The sequence below is a fragment of the Arvicola amphibius genome, chromosome 18 (assembly GCF_903992535.2).
Source record: "Arvicola amphibius chromosome 18, mArvAmp1.2, whole genome shotgun sequence".
Lineage (NCBI taxonomy): Eukaryota > Metazoa > Chordata > Mammalia > Rodentia > Cricetidae > Arvicola > Arvicola amphibius.
Genome location: NC_052064.1, coordinates 388,418 through 409,566, shown reverse-complemented (window position 1 = coordinate 409,566; position 21,149 = coordinate 388,418). Strand labels below are relative to the sequence as shown.

General features: G+C 46.0%; 1 protein-coding gene and 1 pseudogene across 4 annotated transcripts in view; one reads left to right on the top strand and one right to left on the bottom strand.

The window, feature by feature from the left end:
• The first annotated feature begins 710 nt into the window (after positions 1 to 710).
• On the top strand, positions 711 to 1,158 carry LOC121677011 (annotated as a pseudogene).
• An 11,003-nt stretch (positions 1,159 to 12,161) lies between these two features.
• Positions 12,162 to 21,149, bottom strand: part of LOC119804008 (laminin subunit alpha-1-like) — a 36,771-nt gene continuing 27,783 nt past the window's right edge. For 3 of the 4 annotated variants that reach the window (XR_006020688.1, XM_038315556.2, XM_042054290.1), the window contains one exon: positions 12,162 to 13,432. The gene's annotated coding sequence lies outside the window, so the exon portion shown is untranslated. The remainder of the gene's footprint in view (positions 13,433 to 21,149) is intronic. The other variant, XM_038315553.1, reaches the window with a different exon arrangement.

Sequence of the window (21,149 nt, the reverse complement as noted above, 5' to 3'; positions counted from 1 at the left end):
TTAACTGAAGACGTGCAATGCAAATTAACACTCATGAAGGAAACTGAAGGAGACACATGCACAGAAACCTACACAAACACAGAGTTCCCTCATGTAGGAGAATTTATATTGATTTTCTAAAAATCTGCATTACCAAAAGTAATTTTGTTTTAATGCAACTCCATTAAAGTACCAATGACATCCTTCATAGAACTAGAGGAAATAGTTCTGAAAGGCATATTGAAACACAAGAGTTGCCCAAAGCAATCTTTTTTTTTAAAAAAAAAAAAAAAAAAGAATTTTCTTTTTACTGATGTGTGTGTTCGTGTCTGTGGGTGCCTGAATTGAGTAGAAGAAGGAACTATGTCCCAGGAGCTGGAATTACAGGTTATTCAGAGTCCTGAGATGTGGGTAGCAGAAATTGAACTCAGGTACTCTGCAAGAGCAGCAAGAACGTTTAATTGTAGAGCCATCTCTCCTGGCCTGCGATGAAACTTGAAAGTCATTATAACGCCTCATTTTGAGCAGTGCTTAGATCTGTAGCAGTGCTTAGATCAGGGTTACACTGACATAAAAAAAAAAATTGGAGTCAAGCTTCACAAGAATCCAGAGCGGCCAACTTGGCCCCGCCTCTAGGGCGGGGCGGGGCGGGGCTTGGCGCGGTAGAGGCTCGCCCAGCCGGCGGCTGAGAAGGCTGAGCAGCCGTGGGTACCCGGGCAGTTTCTGTTTCTATGGCAAGGGTAGCAGGGGCAACAACCACCTTTCCTATGAGCAACCGTACCAGGGAGAGAGTGACTGTGGCCAAGCTCACACTGGAGAATTTTTATAGCAACCTGATTTTGCAGCACGAAGAGAGAGAAACCAGAAGAAATTAGAAGCGGCCATGGAAGAAGAAGGATAGAGGAGGAGAAAAATTTACGCCGATCACAACATGCTCGTAAAGAAACAGAGTTCTTAAGCCTCAAGAGGACCAGACTTGGCCTGGAAGACTTTGAGTATCTGAAGGTGATCGGGAGAGGAGCTTTCGGAGAGGTGTGGCTGGTCCAGAAGAAAGACACATGGCACATCTACGCCATGAAGATCCTGAGGAGAGCTGACATGCTCGAGAAAGAGCAGGTGGCTCATGTTCGATCAGAAAGAGACTATTCTTCCAGAGGACCCAGGTTCGATTCCCAATAACCATCATGGTGGTTAACAGTTGTATCTCTCTCTGGTTCCAAGGGATCCTACGTCCTCTTCTGGCCTTCTGGGGAAAAGGCACATGCTTCACAGACAAGCATGCAGACATATGTAAAGCACATACAAAAAATAAAATAATAGTAACTATCAAAGGCAAGCACAGTACACTTAACCACTGACTCATCTCTCCAGCCTGGTATTTACTATTTGGGTTTATCCTCGGCATGGTGAGTTTAGGCATACAGTTCTGCATTGATGTCACAATCTAATTCGGGTGTCCTTTTAAATTTTCTCGTGGGCACTCAGCTCCTTGAAATGCTTTCTGAAGCAGTTTTTACCATTTCAATAGACGAACCATTAGGGGATAAACAGTTGACATGCGCTGATTTCATGGTCGTGTGAGGGCCATGTTTCTCCCTTTTCGAGCTTTGACAGCACAAACGAGTAGATGCAGCAGCTGGCTCTGCTCTGCACTCGCATGCCTGCAGACTGCCAGCTACAGTGTCTGTGAAGCCGAACCTGACTGTTTCCAAGGAGCCTCTTTCATACCCGGGAATAATAAAGTGTCAACGTCCCGAGCCCGTGCAGATGCCTTACAGGGACGCGGCTTCTGGGGGACCTGCAGGCTGAGTATATTTTGTATTGGGGAGAAATGAAAATAATTCGTGGTTATTGACAAATTGGGGTAGTTTTTATAACTGTCTACAATACTGTTGATTATCCTGTGTTCTGTGGGACCTTCTCCCTGCCTCTCACATGTGAGTTGAACTTAGTGACCCTTTTCTAAGGAATGGAATGTGGCACAGATAAGTCATTTGAGGGTGGTCTGAGAAGACAATGTGGCTCCGCTCTTACTCTTGGATCACTCACTATAAGAGTCTCCTACAATGTCCTAGTGATGTGCAAGTGGCCTGCAAACATACCCCTGCAGCCAAGCCAAGGCCTCCTGCCAGTAGGCATTGAGATATTGAGGCATTTTGCCACAAGGGGGTACCATCTGGGTGACAGATGTCCCAGCATGCATTAGGGCTTCTGGTGGTTGCAATCCAGCTCATGTCTTGCCCATTTCCAAATTCCTCTGATGTTACAATGCATACTTATTGTTCTAAATAACTAAGTTTGGATAAGTCTGTAACACAGCAAAAGATTACTACTACACCTGGCTAGCAGGCCACATGTACTTTAAGGATCTTCAAGTACATCGCAAAAATTACTTTCTCAAAATGTTACCACGATTTGCCCTCCCACAAATAATTTCCTAAGATGGCTCATTTACCCAGGCTCGGCTCCTCTTCGCTTCTATGAGTTGTCCTTCTCCTGGATTACGATCATAGGCAGTGACAGTCTTGTTTCATTGCTTTCATTTATATAATTTCAAATGAGGTGGAACGTCTCTTCCATGCATTTACTGCCTATATTGGGACTCTCGGGTTAAGGTTTGCATTCATTAAATCCTAAGGCTACTAGTCGCTTACCAAGTCTGCCTCTTTGTTGCAAGTTTTCCTCTTTGTCTCTAAGCACAAAAGCATCCTTCTTGCAAGTGGGGCTAGGAGACCACTGCCTGTAGCTCTCTCGAGGAAGGACTGTGTCAGTCATCTGGGACAGCTTCCACTTGCGTCTAATTCAGGGAGCAGCCCTGCTCCAGAGCGTCTTGCATAGTCTTCCTGGTGTGAGCCACACCACTGAACGTCTGTAGTGCCTTGGCCAACCACCAAGGGGCCATTCTCACTGGCCATTTGCATTCCAGAACCCACTGCAAGGTCAACATTATTGGTCTGTAATGTAGGTCAACTTCTCCCTAAGAGGTCTGTTTTTTTTGCCTCCTTTCCACAGGTATCGATCCCTAATCAATACCATGCCTGCAAAGTTGGTCTCAAAATCTGGCTCTGAAATACACTGCACCTACCTTGTGACGTCTTGGAACTTAAATCACTTAACTAGTAACTGGCATGCTGCATACATTCCTTTATACATTTTTAAAAGATTTACTTGAGGGTGTGTGTGTGTCTGTGAACAAACGCATGCACATGTGCACATGCGTATGCCACAGTATGCATGTGGAAGTCAGGACAACTTTTGTGAGCTGGTTCTCCCCTTCTACCATGTAGATCCCAAAGACTGAAATTGACAGCAAGCACTCTACCTGCTGAGCCATGTTACCAACATTGTTATATATATAAATTGATGGTGTGGGACAATGGTCTGTATTCTGTCAATATATATTTAAATAAATGCTGATTGGCCAGTAGCCAGGCAGGAAGTATAGGCGGGACAACCAGACAGGAAGTAGAGGTGGGTCAATGAGAACAGGAGAATTCTGGGAAGACAGAAGTGCTAGTCTTCTGTTGTGCCCCAGCCACAGACAAAGCAAGATGCGACTACCTTGCCGAATAAGGTACTGAGCCACATGGCTAACATAGACAAGAATAATGGGCTAATATAAGTTATAAGAGTTAATAAGAAGCCTGAGCTACTAGCCTAATCAGTTTATAACTAATGTAGACCTCTATGTGATTTCTTTGGGACTTAATGACTACAGGAACCAGGCTGGAAAGAAAACTCAATCAACAGTTATATGTAATTATGCAATGCAGAACAGCATTTTAATTTTAATACATGTGTACAATGTGCAATGTCTTGATTGTAGTTGGTTTTAATCAAACTATTTAAGGACAAGACAATAATTCTGAGAGAAGGTAAATAAAGCTGACACTGGAGACCTGGGATAAAGTGAGGACTTAGTCACACTGCTCTGTTGTGGCAGGACGGCTGAGCAGCACAGGTTGACTTATGTCCAGGACAGTAGGGAACAATCTCCATCCAGGGCTTTTGTGGAAAAAACTAACCTCAAAATAATGCTTGAGGGCACCGACAATACACAGTTTGTGTTCGTGCCTAAGCTCACCTACGAGACTGCTGCCACTCCCAGACACAACTTTTAAAGCTGTCGTTAATAGCTCTCTGCCTAAAATGGTATTTCTTGTGCTTAGTAATTAAGCCATCCAGTTTCCCGGTCTAAATGAACCTTTTATAGTTTGAGTTCTTTAAAACTCTTAAAATCTTTCCTCAGAAGGTGTTCGTGCCACACGTGCCCACCGCGGTGTTTGTTCACGTGTTCATGGCAGTGTTCATGTACACATGCCCATGCCCGTCCGTGTACACGTGCTCATGGTGGTGTTTGTTCACACATGCTCACAGCGGTGTTCATGTACACATGCTCACAGCGGTGTTCGTGTACATTTACCCATCACGGTGTTCATGTACACGTGCCCACGGCAGTGTTCGTTCACATGTGCTCACAGCGGTGTTCGTGTACACATGCCCACCGTGGTGTTCATGTACAGGTGCTCAAGGCAGTGTTTGTGTACATGTGCCCACTGCAGTGTTCATTCACATGTGCTTACAGCAGTGTTCATGTACATGTGCTCATGGCAGTGTTTTCGTGTACACATGCTTACAGCGGTGTTCATGTACACATGCTCAAGGCAGTGTTTGTGTACACGTGCCCACTGTGGTGCTCATTCACACGTGCCCATGCGGTGTTTGTGTACACATGCCTGCCCATGGCTATGTTCATGTCCACGTGCTCACAGCACTGTTGTTTACGCGTGCTCACAGTAGTGTTGTTTACACGTGCTCACAATGGCCTTGTCATAGTAGCCATGGGAAGCAGAAGCATGTCACGTGTCCATCGACACATGAAGAAACAAAATGTAGAAACACACACACACACACACAATACATTTTTCATCCCTAAAAGGAAGGAAATTTGATATATAACATAGAGAACTTTAGAGACACAGTGTTTGATGCCAGGTCCATAACAAACAGATAACGTGTGGCCATGTGTCATCCTTTCATAGAAGATTCTTAGAATAAATGTCTGTCCTAGGGTCAAAAGTAAAATGGTGCTAACTGGAGGAGTGGAGAGCGGAGGGAGAGCTACTGTTCTGTTGGTATAGAGTTTCTGTTCACCAAAACGATTAAGCTCTGGTGGCCAAAACAGTGAATGTTCTTAATGCAACAGAACTGTATATTTAAAGCTTGCTAAAAGGTATAATATGCTATAAATATTTTTGCTACAATAAAAATGAGGTAAGCTAGAACATACTAAACTATAGATCACATGAGCATAGTTACAGTGTAGAAATTTACACATCCTGTACTTAACACCATTATTTCTTTCCTGTACACTTGCTGTGCTTCAATAAAAGAGTAAGTCATGTACTGAGCGTGGACAGTGGTTTCACAGGGCTGGCCTCCCGTGTGAGGGACTATGATGTTGACGGGATAATGTAGCCACGCAGGGATGCATTGCTTAGCAACTATCCTGATTGTCAGATGTGTGGACGTGTTAAAAGGTAAAATAGAACACTTCTGAATGTGTTGTCTGTAAAATGGTTAAACATTGTTCTATGAAACTTTTGTTCCATTAGGGGTGTGTGTGTGTGTGTGTGTGCCAAATCAAGACGACAACTGTCATTTGGGTTTTGTATTTTTAGAAAAAGGGGGAAAGTCAGGTGCAGTGGCACATGCCTTTAATGACTACTCGGTTGGCTAATACAGGACAATCACTTAAGACCATGTGTTCAAGACCAGCCTGAGCAACGTAATGAGACCCTGCCTCTAACAGGAGAGAGGTTCCGGGAGATGGGGGGGGGGATGCAGAAGGGAGGGAGGGGAGGAGAGAGGAAGGGGAACTGCTGCTGAGGCTTGCCTCCATTTCCCATCGTGCAGATTCTTCCTTTCTCCTGAATTTGATACCCTTTCCCAGGGATCATGGTTTTAGTTTGCCCCTCATTTACTCAGGCAGAAGATCCCTTCCCCTGGGGCTTGTTCATCATAAGCAGTGTCCTCAACCTGACTGCTCCTAGTGACCAGATTTTTCATGCCTAGTTAGCCCAGACAGTTCTTGTCCAGCTCCAGGGAAGCAATGGCTGTGTTGTGATGAGAGACAGAAACGGGCTTCAAACTTCAACTCAAGAAAAACTGGTTCTTTTAGGTCAAAGTGTTTGGATCGTCAAAGTCTATAGTGATTATGTCTTCTGTCATAGTTAGAGTATCTATGGCCGCATTTGGTGTAGGAGGTCCTTCTGTTTGTGGTTACTTTCATTGGTTAATGAGTAAAGAAACTGCTTTGGCCTGAAAGGGAGGGACTTAGGTAGGCGGAGAAGACAGAACTGAATGCTGGGAGGAGGAAGGCCGAGGAGGAGAGAGCCGCCGTGGAGCCTCCAGAGTCAGACATACTGAATCTTTTCTGGTAAGCCACTGCCATGTGGCGATACATAGATTGATAGAAATGGGTTAAATCAAGGTGTGAGAGTTAGTAATATAGTTTGTGTGGTTTTCCGGGCTAAGCAGCTGGGAACCAACAAGTGGCCCTCTCACAACACAGATTGTTGTGTCTCAAATGACAGAACTCAGCTCCTAAGCCCAGACCCTCACATCCTCTGAAGCAGATTCGCCAAGGAGTGGGCAGACCATTGTCCACTAGATGGCAGTGCAGGGCAAAAGAGAGAGGAACTTGGTGCTGCTGTAGAGGATTTTAAGATCCAGGGGCAGCCCAAGGATGCTAGTCACCGCAAGATGTTCCCAGCAGGCTACTGTGTTTTCTTGTGCTGTCCCTGGATGGTTACATCATTCTTGCCGATAGGCTGGCTTTTACAACTGGCAAATATTCTAACTCTCTCCTCCGCACCCGCTTTTGTCCAGGGAAGCCTTTCCTCTTTGCCTGGCTTCTTCCATCCGGCACTGATAAAGCAATGCCCTGGCTCTTTTGCGCCGTTTTCCTCTGTCCCTTACTGTGTCACTCGCCGTGAAGACACAGGAAACACTTGGTAGGCATTTTGGGTTTTACTGCTCAGTTGTAAGCACAGACCTCACAAATCACACAGCTATCTCTGGAAGGGCTCTCCAACGATGAGTCACAAGTGATCCCAAACAAAACATTAAACTTCGTGTAATGTCATCTTTTGAAATAATGACATACGGAAACAACTTAAAAATCACACAGAATTTCTACTATCCATAAAACTTACTCACATTTGCTTGGAAGCCATTACTTTTACTTCTGTTTAATTTATATTCAGTGCCTTGCACAGAACCCAGAACCACATGCATGATAGGGGGACACTCTATCACTGCACACTCCCAGCACACTCCCAGCTTAGTCATCCTTCGTGAAGTAGGTAGAGAGGAATTTCTGAATCCTTTCTCCTTTGCTACTTATATTGTTATGTCGCATGAATTTTGCAAACACATATTAGCCTGACAAACAGAAGAATAAAAATACTTGCTATAGAATGGTGTGTCACTAAGGGGAAACATGGGTTTGAGTCCGGCACAGTCCGAAGAGTCATTCCTAGCAGGAACACGGAGTCCTCCTGCCAATTAAGTGCAGTGTACACTGTACTCGAACACTGGGTTTAAAAACAGTATTTCTAGATCTGAGTTCTTTTTAAATCCTATTTCTATGGTAAAATTAAGTATTCCACTTAAAATGGAGGAATACCTAAACTGAACAAGCCATTCTTTATTCTAACTGCCAAAGCAGCTCTGCTCTCAAATGCTTCCTGACGCTGCATGCAGAGCTTGTCCAAGTGGCAGGATGCGGTCCTGTGTGTTTCTCCATTTTCACCCCCAGTGACTGTGAGGTGAGTACCAACAGATTCCATCATTTGTAGACTTCACCATAGGTAGGAGGAGTTCTAAGGCAGAAAATTGGATGTGTGCAATGCTACATTTAAGGAATTCAGAGACAGGGAAAGGCCTTCTGCCTGTCGGTTCAGGTTCCTAGCCTGCTGCCTTTGTGTGCAGACATTTCCAATGGGCCACTGAGAAGAAGCTGGTCTCCTCAGCAGGCTGTTCAGGAACTGGGTGCTTCTTCTTGCTTTTGATTTTCCTGCAGGTAAGAATGAACAGGGACTAGAAGAAGGGGAGCACAGGACAAGAGTCCTCCAGAAAAGGCCTTGTGGTTTTGTTATGGTCCCCTCCTACTAGTCAATGTTTTCTTTACAGCTGCCCTGTGAGGCACACATGGGATTTATTTGGGGTATAAAGGTGTTTTGCCAACATGGATGTCTGTCTACCACCCCAGTGCCTGGTTTCTGAGGAGGTTAGAAGAGGGTAGTGGATCCCCCATAATTGAATTTTCAAGGGGTTGTGAGCTACCATGCAGGAGCTGGCAACCAAACCTGGGTCTCTGCAAGTGAGCTAACCACTGCACTGTCTTGCATGTACATGTGCCAACACGTGTATGATCTCATTAAGGCTAATCCCTAATGCTGTGTTAGCTTGTGGGCTGTCTGATGGCATTTTGATTATGTGTTTTCCTGCATCGTGGCTAAGAGTGCATCCAGCTGATAAAAATGGTAGCTCCTAGTGATCTCCAGGGAAGGACATAGGAAATTCTAACTGTGCTACTCAGATTGGCATAAAATCTAAAATGTCTGAAGGGCTTATTTCTGCAAAAGTCCACTTAGTATTTTCCTCTTTAAAAGCGTTACTTTTAGCTCTCTGTGTCTGTGTGTGGAGGGCGCCTGTGCTTGTGTGCGACCAAACCTGAACTCCCCCATGTGGATGCAGTTACCTATCATGGCCAGAAGAGGGAGCTGGAACACCACCGAGCCCCGGTCTGCATGAACACTCCATGCTCTTACCCACTATGTTCTACTCCGGATCACCACACACACACACACACACACACACACACACACACACACACACACACACACCCCTCCCCGCTCTACTTCAGGAGTGGTTATTTTTGAACAGCTGTTGACTGAGGGGAGGGCTGTGTGTGTCAGTTCTTCTCAAGCAGAACTCTTTAGGTTCTGACTGAACACTGAGCAGATCTTTACATGGGAAGACGGCAGGAAGCCTTCCAGGAACAGACGCTGCTCTTGGAAACGGCTCTAAGAGAGGGAAGTGGTCAGTTTCCAGGAAATAAATTCTCTCATGTACAGAGCAGAGGGGGCTAAGGGAAGTGAGACGGAAGGATGGCAGGGAGGCAGGTATGGGTCCCGACCGTCTGTTCTGAGCATGCGCGAATTTCCATCCATCACAGCACTGGTCACTATTGTACAACAACTCACAGAATTTCTCCCGTGGCCAAGTGGGTCTATTCCTGAACATTAGGACTGTGAATCCAGGACCACGGGAGACAACTGTCATCCCCACGACCCAGGACAACCTGGCCTAGACTCTTCCCCAAGCTCACCCGACTCTTGCCAGAGAAGCAACAGTACCTGCCATGTTCAAGCCAGGCAATGTGCCAGGAGCCAAAGTTTCCTGTCAGCCAGGGCCCTGCCTCACCATCCTACATAACAGTTATCACCCTCACTGGGGACTTACTTAGGAGACTGATTTTAATATAAGATTTTTTTTATAGTATGTATATCTGTGGTCTATTTGGGTAGTGTCCATGGACACCAGAAGAGGCCGCTGGATCCCCTGGAAGTGGATTTACAGATGGCTGTAAACCACCAGGAGGTCCTCTGGAAGAGTAGCCAGTGTCCTAACTCCTGAAACATCTCTCCAGTCCTCCAGTGTAGTCTTAATGAGTGACCTCAACTGGAGTTAGAGACTGTTAGTCACCATGTGGTTACAGGGAACCAAACCAGGTCTTCTGCAATGCAATGAGGGCTCTTACCCATGGGGTCATCTCTCCAGCTCCCAAAGTTTAATAAAAGATTTTGTGTATGTATATATGTTGACTGTTTTCCTCCCTGTATCTCGCTATTGTAATGGTTAAAAATCTAGTTCCATTTTAAACTGAATTTTTTTATTAATTTTTTTGAAAAACTATCTTTTCTGACTTTATATACTAATCCCAATTTCCACTCCCTCCCCTCCTCCCACTCCCTTCACCTTACCCCCATCACACTCCCCATCCATTCCTCAGAGAGGGGAAGACTTCCCAAGGGGAGTCAACAAAGCGTTGCACAAGGCTCTCCCCACTATATCTAGGCTGGGGAAGGTTTCCTTCCAAAGAGAATGGGCTACAAAATGCCAGTAAAAGCAATAGGAATAAATCATGGTCCCATTGTCAGTGGCCCTACAGTCTGCCCCAGCCACACAACTGTCACCCACATTCAGAGGGCCTAGTTTGGTCCTATGTTGGTTCCCTGCTGTTTGGCCAGAGTCAGTGAGCTCCCCTTAGCTATTTCAGTGGGTATTTCCATCATGATTTCCACCCCTTTGCTCAGATTATTGCTTTTTCCTCTCTTTGACTGGACTTAGGGTAAACTAATTTTTAAACTAAGTTACTGTGTAAAAAACAAACAAGAAAAACACTTAAGAGTTAGTAGGGCCACATGCTTAGCCTAAGGATTATTAACCACAGGATGACTGGGCCATACCCAAATGTCATTCTCGTCAGCGGCTGAGTCTTGACAGCAATCTAAAGGGCTGACTGGTCTCAGAGCCCCCAGGCTCATCTCCCAAAATGTTCCTCTTTCTCTTGTTGTGTAATTTTATCCCAAAATACTAACCAAGTGCTCATTCTGCTTCTGTGATCTCACTTAAATGCTGCTTGCTAGGAAAAACAAACAAAACCCATGATAATGCCTCACATAGGAAGACATCCCCAGAATTGAGACAGTTGTGCGCTGTGCCTTTAGAAAGTGCAGCCTGCATCTTTCCCTCTTGCAGCAGCCCCAGCCTGGCAGAGAGGTGTTGTGGCAACACTGCTAGGAAGGAAAGAGACTTCTTTTGCAGTCTTTTCAATTTAAGGTTTGTGGTGTTCTTTCTCTGGCAGCCTCCAACTGCAACACTCTATCTACACTCCTTTTCCTCCCTGTGGTTCCCAGTCTCCACAGACAGTGTTACTTCCGCGCTGTGTTGTGTATGTAGAGCTTTCATGTATGTATACAGAATCCAGGACTGCAGCTGGCTTTATCACGTAATGGGATCTTTCTCAGCTGGGTTCATTCTCCTGAAAACGACAGACTTCTAATCCCATCTTGTATGGACAGAATATTTTCTTTGTCTAAGCCTCTGTCCATGGCTGTCTTGTTTACTAATTGGCTTCTGTACTTAGTGCTGCAGTAACCATGGGTGTGAAGTACCTCTGTGGTATGTTGGGGTCCTCTTGTCTGAATAACCTGGAGGCGCACAGCTAGGTCATATGGATGATTTATTTCCAATGTGTTTTGTTTTGAGAAATGTGTGTACTGACTCTCACAGTGGCTAGACTAGGTTACTGTCCCATTAGCACTGTGTAAGGGCCCCTGTTGTCCACATCCTTGCCAGTATTAGCTGCTTTCTTTTCTTTTAAAAGCTAATTTTAATTCTCTGAAATTTCAGACGATGTATTTTGACCATACTCATCACCCTCTCCACCAAATACTCCCATTATGTTTAAAGTTTAAACTCCTTATGCTTGAGAGACAAAGAGCAAAGCTGCCGTTAGCACGCAAGCCCCTAGGTTGTACAAGCTGTACCCTAGCAGCACGCTTCACGAAACTATTCCTGAAATTGGCTGATCTTGTCCATTTCTCTGTTGTTGCAGAATAACAGATGAGAAGACCCACTGCTATTTCTGCTTCGTAGTCAAGCTTGCTTCCAGCTCAACAAGCGGACCAGAACCACTGCAGGACATAGAGGTTAGTTAGACTGGCCTACATTCACACAGGTGTGAGTTAACACCCCCCCCAAATCAGTCCTTTGTGGTTTTTTTCCACTAAAAAACTTGGGCTACTGTGGTTAAATGCTGCATTTTCGGAGCCCTCTCAGATGTAGTCAGTCCTGGTGCCAATAAGATCTGCCTCAGGAATCTAAATAAATGCCTCGTCTTAGTAAATTTCACCGTCAGACTGGTGAATTCCTGAACGGCCCCAGACATAACCACCCTCTTCACTCTCTCATAACCACTCTTTCTGTCCTCCTGTGCCTTTCCACCTGTTGTGTGTATGACTAATCCATTCCCTGGAAGACACAACATACATGGCATCTCACCCCAGATAGGAAGCCCGAGAGGGACCAAATACAGATGCCACCACATCCAGCTTGGTGAGCCAATGAGCTTTATGGGCATTGTTTACAGGAATATGGGTGAGGTGACTTACAGGTGCATCAGTGATTTAAAGACAGCTGCACCACCAGAGCCCACCCCGGGTTCAGTGACAAGCTCACAAGAGCTGGGAACCTGAAGCACACTGCACAGCCTGCCAACAGCTCCACAGGTAGGAGTGTCCTTTGAGTCCTAGCTGGTCTAAGCCTCTTCCAAGCAGCATGGCTGTTTTCTGCTTCTGCCCGGCAGCTGGTCTGGTCTCACAGTCATCTTTGTAGCTTGGCTTGTCTGAGAGGAATTTTGAGAAGCTTGGCTTGTTTACATCTTGGGAAGGAGAGACAGAGAATTTGGTCAGTTTTAGAGAGTTCCTTCCTGAAGCTGTTTTGAATTGCTGACCTTCCCGTTTAAGGAGCTTCCCTGCAGGCTTGAATGTTCCAGTTTCTGAGGAAAGGAACACACTACACTGACACTGGACAAACAAACTGTTGCTTGCATTAAGAGCAGTAAGCAAGAGCACCCTTGGGCAAGGGCTCTGAGTATGTTAACACAAGGAGCAATGGCCTAAAATGCTAAATACTTACATTCGCAAACACAGAAAACTAAACTAGGGATAAAGAAAAGGGTAAGTGGACTAGGACACCAAGATTCAATAAGATCTAAAGTCAGAGAAGTAAGCCAAGAGGTTGAGGGTTCCCCAAAACAACAACCAAGGCAATCCTGAGGGACAGAGATGGTCTCGCTGTCCTGACTGGCATCTGAGGAAGGACAGCAGCACATTTGGGGGCCAAGGCCAAGGCTCCCACTTCTCAGAGCCGTCACTGACTTCTCCAGCAAGTGCCAGCATTGCTTCATGCCCATCAGCGTCTCCACCAGCAAAAACATTTGGAGGAGGAAGCAACACAGTTCGATCTACAAAGCGGTTGAAGAGAATGAATTTATAGGGTTGTCCTACAACCTCCACATGCTAAAGATAGCACATAGGTGCGGCACACACAGACGGACAGGCAGAGAGAAGAGGGGAGACAGAGAATTATGTGAGGCAATGTAGATGATTTTAAGAGTTTGACAAGGTGACCTGGGCTCTCAGAGCTCAAGCATCTGTCTGAAATAGGCTAAGGTTGGAGGCAACATACTTACCAAAACGGAGCTGAAATCGACTGACTGCTAAGTCCAGGCTAGCACAGGCTAGTGGTAGGTGTGGACTGAAGTCGCTAACCATTACTGGAAGGAGGTGTGTCACAGCTTGAGGTGGGCCAGACAGAGCTGGAAAGAGAAGGATTGACCTAAAGGCAGTATAGACTGGTGGGAAAAAAATCTAAGTCTAGGAAGGATCAGGCAAAGACACAGTGGGGACAGCACAGTGATGCCTGCTGACTACAGACAAAGTCAGTTATACTGGGGAAGATGAGAAGGGAAGCGAGGACGTGCTGCTGGGTGTCCACTCTGAACCAGGCAAAACCAAGAGGCTGAAGCCTCTGGCCATGGAACTGACTGACAGTTCTCAGCGCTGGGAGCTGGGGTGTTCACGGGGAGCAATAGTGCTACTGAGAGTGACCTGGGACTCCAGTCTGCACGGAGGATTCCCTAAGAAAAGGCTCACCTGTGAGCGTGCCTGAAGAGTGATTTGCTTATCTTAATTGATATGGAGAGACCCCCAGACTGCACAGAAAGGGAAAACTCTAGTGGAGCACAAGCAAGCAAACTTGTCCCTGCTCTTGACCGTGGCTAAGGGATGAGTGAGCACTTTGCATGTGTGCCTTGACGTCACTGTGGTAACGCAGTGTAACCTGGAAGTGCAAGTCACCATCTGCACAATGGCAAACAAAGTAGAACAGCTTTGTTCTGGATCATCACATTGGCAACCCAGGGATAACAGGTGACTGATGGTTCTCTTACTTCTAACAATAACAAGCTTTGGCTTCCAACTTGGGCTCTGTGGCACCCAGGGTACACGGCCTAAGGAATTCTGACAAGGAGCTGAGGGATGTCTGTCAGTGCACGGCGCGTGTCAGATGTCAGCAAGGAAGAGCTTTCAGAGGCCCCGAGCATCCTCCAGTAGTGACCTTCCAAGGAGAAGCAGTTATGATAGAGGAAAGCCTGTGAGCCTCTTGCTGCTCTCACCGCCGTTCCTCTGAGGAACTTGTCCCCAGCACGCTGACTGAAGCACGGGTGAAGAGCACGGATCCCCAGATTTCTCCAGTGATTGGAAAAGACAGGACCTCCGCCCACGTGGCCCTTTGCCAAGTCCCATCTTCAGAGGAATTCTAGGTCTAGGCACTGAAAGGAATGACCTGTGTCACAGGGCACAGTGGCAGGGGGAGGAAGAGAGAGGCCGGCACCCATTTACCTCCAGACTAGACATGGTGGTGACGATGCGGATGAGGATGTCTGACCTAGCGCTGATGGCCTCCTGTCCTGCACACAGAGACCACGGGCACCAGGAGGCTGAGGGAGGAGTGAGAGGGTGGAAAGCCACGGGATGAGAAGGACAGTGATTCCCAAGAACCCTGAACATAAGCCAGCCCATACCTTCCTGAGGCCCTGACAGTGAACAGATGGATCCTGAAGGAAGATGAGGGCACAGACAAATCCACACAGGGAGTCACAGGGGACAGAGTGCTCAGAAGGAGAGGACAGCAGAGAGACCGCACAGGTGGCACAGAGTATAGCCTGTTCCCATGTCCCTGGATTAGCAAAGCTCACCCTAGGCTCAGGCAATGGCCGTTCAGAGAAGACAAGGTAACTGAACATGGAAGCAGAGAACACTGTGGCCTCCAAGCTAATGGATGATCACGAGGTCTTTGCTGGTGAGAGACACAGCTGATGCAGATTCAGGTGTTCTATCTGGTGCAGGCTCCTGGCAGCAGGGAAGTTTAGCTGCTCAACGTTTCTCTGTTTACCATCACAAAACATCTCCTATGGAGAAGGCAGCTGGGACCCACAAGTTAAACACAGTGAGGATCACTTTAATAAAGTGGAAGGTCTGCAAACTGACAATGAGTATGGGAGTGTTCATGTTGAAAAATTCATAACCTCCCCACCCCAATGTTCAAAGAATAAAGAGGAACAAGTCCAACCAGAGGGATCTGCAAGGTCCCTGCAGGAGACATGCCACTCAGGGATCCCTTACTCCCAGTCAGTACATCAGGGTTCTCTTCTTTCCCAGAATTACTGCTAGTTTAGGGCTGGGACAAAGGACCCTGGGGAAGTGGACTATGTAAGCTTCATGGGACCTTTCCTGGTCTTCCAACTCAAAACTAGGCACAGTCTTCTCTGACATAGAAATTTCCTCATCTTAGGCTGGAAAACTCATGTTTTCAAATACATGACCTAGCTTTTTGCAGCAGGAACAGTGGCAACAGATCAATTTTAGGGAGTTACAAAGCACCTGGCCTTAGACACAGCATGCAGACACAGTCTGGCTTTGTGTTCATTCAGCCAATAGCTGTAGAAGGAGCGTCGGGCTGGGTTCCGCCCGGCTCCCACACAGATAGCTTTATACCCAAAATAACAACACACAAATTGTATTCTTTTAAACACTACTTGTTTATTGGTTAACTCTCACATCTTGATTAACCCATTTCTAATAATCTGTGTAGCACCACAGGAAAGATTCTAGCCTACATCCATCTCGGGTCAAAGAATCATGGCAACTGCCTCATTGCCTTCTTCCAAGCATTCTGTTCTGTTTACTCCGCCTACCTAATTTTCTGTCCTATCCAAGGGCCAAGGCAGTTTCTTTATTAGCCAATGAAAGTAACACATAAACAGATGACCCTCCTCAATCATTTCCCTTTTCTGTTTAAACAAAAAAGAAAGGCTTTAACTTTAACATAGTAAAATTACATATAACAAAACAGTTATCAAGCGAGAATTAGTTATAATATTTATATCTATTTATCTTTTATCATAACTAAGAAAAACTATATCTATCCATTCTTCAACTCCATCAAAGACTCCAGAAGGATATAATATTACCTAACAAGCAAGAAATAAGCAACTTTCAAAACTCTAGAAATGACAGAGACATCTCGCTGCCTGGACAGTCACCCAAAGTTCCTCTGTACCGCTGGGGCATCCATCTTCAGCCTACAGGCCCATAGTTTCCAACCAACATTTCCATGAAGCAGGAAATTTCAAAGACAGTTCAGTCACTATCTGCTGTGTCCTGCAGAATGTCTCACAGACTCTTTCATGAATCAGGAACCCCGAAAAACCATCTCACCTTTAGGCAAGTTCAGCAGTCCTCTCTCTGTGGGTTCTTTGTGTCCAGTTTACGCAACAGTCTAGGCAAGAACAGTTTCTTGCCCAAATGGCTGTCAAATTCCATAAGAAGCCTCGTCAATACCCATCTTCCTCTTGAAGTAGCTGCCAGGAGCAGACGTGTCTCATTGTCATGAAAAGCCCTAAGTTATTAAAACATTTAAAATGCCATATTCTGTAGTCTTTGAAAAATATGAAGAATGCCTATTTAACTGAAATATATCTCTATATATCTAGAAAATCTAACATAACTACAAGCTTGACTATTATTGATGATTATCCATTAACAATCTATATTTCCTAATTATACATCACATTTTAAAAATGAACTACAAAATACCTTAATCAATATTAGAAATACATATAAATATAACAAAATCGACCTTAAAATCCATACCAATGCAAATTATTCATGTCTATACCATATCCCCCTTTAAATGTAAAAGAACATTTATAAACAATATTTGGTAATAGGGACGTAGTTATTTCTCTCCAAACTTCTTCCTGCTGTATGGGGGCGATGTTAATCAGGTCTTTTATGGTGTAACCTGTATGCTAGGTACATCTCAGTCATCAGTTGAGTGAAGTAATTTTCTGAAGGTGTTCACAGCAACCTTTCAGGAGGGCATGGTCTATTATACCATACTGGGATAGAAGCAATCCACAGGGTCTCATCCTCTGTGAAAACAAAAGAAGAATCTCCTTTCCAAAGCATCATGTTTTTAGATCCAAGATTCATACTCTTATGATATCCATTCTGATCTAGCCTGGCAGCCCATGTAATGAAATGTCTCTCTGTATTTAGCTCCTTTCCAGTCAAAAAATTTAAAGAAAACAGAACAACACAAAGAATCCAGACTCTCTGTGAATTTTCCATTTTTACGTGGCTTATTTTTACTCTATCACTTTTTTATTCTGTCTCTTTAAAGACTTTACCCTTTTTTTAACCATTAACTTTATTCTGTATATTCTTTTTCTTCTCTCTCAAGCCTACGTACACTCATCCAACAATGTAACCCATTTAAGGTCCTTTATGTCTGAATCTGTCCTATTGTGAATCTGTAATTTTTTTATAGTCCAGAAACATGTTTGATTTGCTCCCTTAAATCGCTAAGCGCTTAAGAATCTAAGCAGTCTGGCTGGAGAGATGGCTTAGAGGTTAAGAGCATCGCCTGCTCTTCCAAAGGTCCTGAGTTCAATTCCCAGCAACCACATGGTGGCTCACAACCATCTGTAATGGGGTCTGGTGCCCTCTTCTGGCCTATAGGCATACACACAGACAGAATATTGTATACATAGTAAGTAATAAATAAATATTTTAAAAAGAATCTAAGCAGTGACATTCCTAGGTCAAAAACAGGTACTGTGAGATTGCCATGCCCAGCCCAAAATGGTGGAGCCGCTTGTGCCTCTGAGCCTTGCACACTGTACCACCTGCACCACTAGCATGGCGGAGCTGCTTGTGCCTGAGCCACAGCATGCAATGACCCCCTTTTAGGCACACAGCGAGTCTGGCTGCCATCAAACAAATCGTAGCACTTTACTCCAAATGCTCCATTCAAAGACTGTGTCTCCTGCAGAAGCCAGATAGAGATTGCAATGGCTGCACAGCCCAGAAACAGGTATTTCAAAACTGCCACTTTTTAGTAGACCTGATCCCGCCGCCTACCCAGGCAGGAAGAGCTGAGCCACAGCCATGGTCTCAGCTACTTTGTTCCCGATCCCAAGTGGGCCCAGAAATGCTCCATAGCTGGAGTTTGCAGTGGCGGCGGCAGGGCCCAGGAAGCCGTGTTTTAAAATGGCTGGTCGGCTTTTGTTCTGCCACTATTGCTGAATCAGGAAATCTCTCTACAGCACATCCTAGCAAACAGCAAAAAGCTGTGTTAAACTCTCTCTCTCCTTTTTAAGATCTCTCAGGTTTTACATGGTTCCAGTTTACCACGTTGGGCGCCACACTATAGTGGTGAGGCTGCGGGCCACTGCCCGCCACCCGGCTAGCTTTACCCAAAACAATTACATGTAAACTATTCTTTTAAACACTGCCTGGCCCATTAGTTTCATCCTCTTATTGGCTAATTCTTGCATCTTGCTTTAACCCATATTTAGTAATCTGTGTAGCACCACGAGGTGGTGGCTTACCAGGAAGGATCTTAGCCTACATCTATTTCAGGTCGAAGAATCATGGCGACTGACTCACATCCCTTCTTTCCAGCATTCTGTTCTGTCTACTCCACCCACCTATGTCTGACTTATCAGGCCAAGCAGTTTATTAATTAACCAATGAAAGTAACACATAGGCAGATGACCCGCTCCATCACTGCCATCCACACCTGACTCAGGCAGAGACAGCATCCTCCGCGCAGAACACCGGGTACTGCTGGACACTGAGAAGGGCCATCAGGGCCAGCCTGCCAAGGCTGTGTTGCTTCCCCAAGGGCTCCAAATACACAAACCCGGTGTGTGTGTTCAGCACCAGAGTGGCTCCACTCAGAGAGGCAGGAGGAGGAGCACAGTAAGGGATCCCTGAGTCCATGAATGGGGACTTTTTGGATCCCTCCGGTTGGACCTCTTTGTTCATCTCTATTCTTTGAACATTGGGGTATGTGTCTGGGGGGGGGGGTGAGGGGGGTTATGAACTCTTCTCCCCCTCTGAGCATTCCCACACAAATGCAGAAGGACCTCCTACATCATACTCTGGGGTGAGATCTCCAATCAATAAGGAGCTTACCTGCCACAGTGGTTGCCCAAGAAGCCATGAGGTGAACAGGCACAAAAACAGCCTAGGCCCCCCTCCCCTAACAATCACTGCTGCCAAGAGAGGATGGAAACCCTGTGCTCAGGAGACCTTAGGGGGCTCCCTCTAATTTTCTGAGCTTTCACACTTCTGGAAAGGACGGCAGTGAACAAGAGAGCTCAGGGACGTCTGTTCAAAGCATGATGAACTACACAGCCAATTTCATGGGGTGCACCCAGACGGCAAGGGTGGATGGATTTGGCACTGTTTTATTGGTGGTGCGCCGAAGCATTCAAATGCCCGTGGCGATAAAAATGAAAGAAAAGAAACATTTTCGTCTCCTCAAAATTGAAGTCCCCCAAAAAACTTTCCCACCCACGTATCATTCATCTCTTTCGAGATTTTAAATGGAGAATCTACATTTTTGGTAAAGGAGTATGCGCAGGGAGGAACTCGAAAGAACACATACTGAAAAAAGGCAGGCAGGCTTCGAGAAGAAAAGAACGACATTTGGACAGCTAGCGTCAGCCTGAAAGTGCTGCCATGACCATCACACCGTTCATCAGGACCTGACGCCCCAAGACATCCTGCTAGACACGGAGGGCAACGGAAGCTGGGAGACCTGGCCCTTGCTGCCAGGTGTGGAGCTGGCACTAAGGTTGAAGAAGAGTATCCTGTATAGAAAAGGCTGTAGGCTGGGCTGCATTTCTGTCCCAACAGACCAGGGAGCTAATTTGGGTGACCCGTAAGACTCATTGGTTATCTCCATCCTGATTGTTGGTTTCAGGCTTTGGCACAGCCGTTTCTGGACAGGCGGCCAGTAACAAGAAGGCTCATGGCTGGCTTTCCCCGGGAATAAGGACCTTAGACAGGCAATTTAATGTGTTGCGTGTGCACCATTGGCCAGGGCAGACGTGGCACTGTGGCAAAGGCCTCCCATTGACGCATTTGCACGCTGGTGGCAATAGAAACGGTGGAAGGTGACAATCAGACATCGTCATCTAGTCGTGACTGAAGTGGCCGCCCTAAGAATGATTAAGAACCCACAAATCATTCCCCTTTCACAGGGATGGAGTATGCGCCGGGAGAAAATCTAAGGAAGTAGATATGGAAGAGGCTGGCTGCGTGAGGAAAAGGCACGGGAAATGTTCGGGCAGCTGGTGTCAGCCGTAAAGGGCTGCCATGGCCACGCATGGTACTGTCCATCGAGACCTGAAGCCCGACAGCATCCTGCTGGCTGCAGAGTGTAATGTGGAGCTGGGAGACTTTAGACCCGCCACCAGGTGTGGAGCTGGCACAGTGCTGCAGGGGCGCCGAGGGACCGAGAGCTACGATGCCCCAGAACTGGTTCTGAGGCAAGGGTACGAGGGGAGGAAGGCAGATGTCTGGACTCTGTACTGCTCTATTTTATCACCATGGGGCACCACCCCTTCAGAGGAAGGACCCCAGAAGTGACTGTGAATAATATAAAGAAAGGAAACTATTACATCCCAGCTTATATTTCTAAAAATCTTTGTGATCTTATTCTTAAAATACTCAGTGTTGCCCCAGAGCGGAGGCCCAATACTGAAGACATTCGGGAACATCAGTGGGCCAAGAACCCTCAGGAAAACATCCCTAGTAGGCCCTACCCAGATCCTGTAACTGTAAACGAACTCCTGTCTTATGGGTTTGGTATCAAAAAGATCACTTACTCGTTATAGGAGAGAAAATATGAGATAATGGGGACATACGTATTATTAGAAAGAAGACACGAGGTGTTTGATTCTCCCACCTCAGTCAAGCCCATGAACCCTGGGATTTCCCCTCCACCATCTCTGGTATATCCTTGTGGTCATCACCTGAGAAGAAGAGCCAGCGAGCCCATCTTTGGTCTTTTCCACACCGAGTCTTCAGAAGGGGACACGCCTAATGTGCTGACAATATCGGGGCACAAGATGACCGGAAGAGCCCCCAGGCCTCTATGGTGTCCCCAGAAGTAGA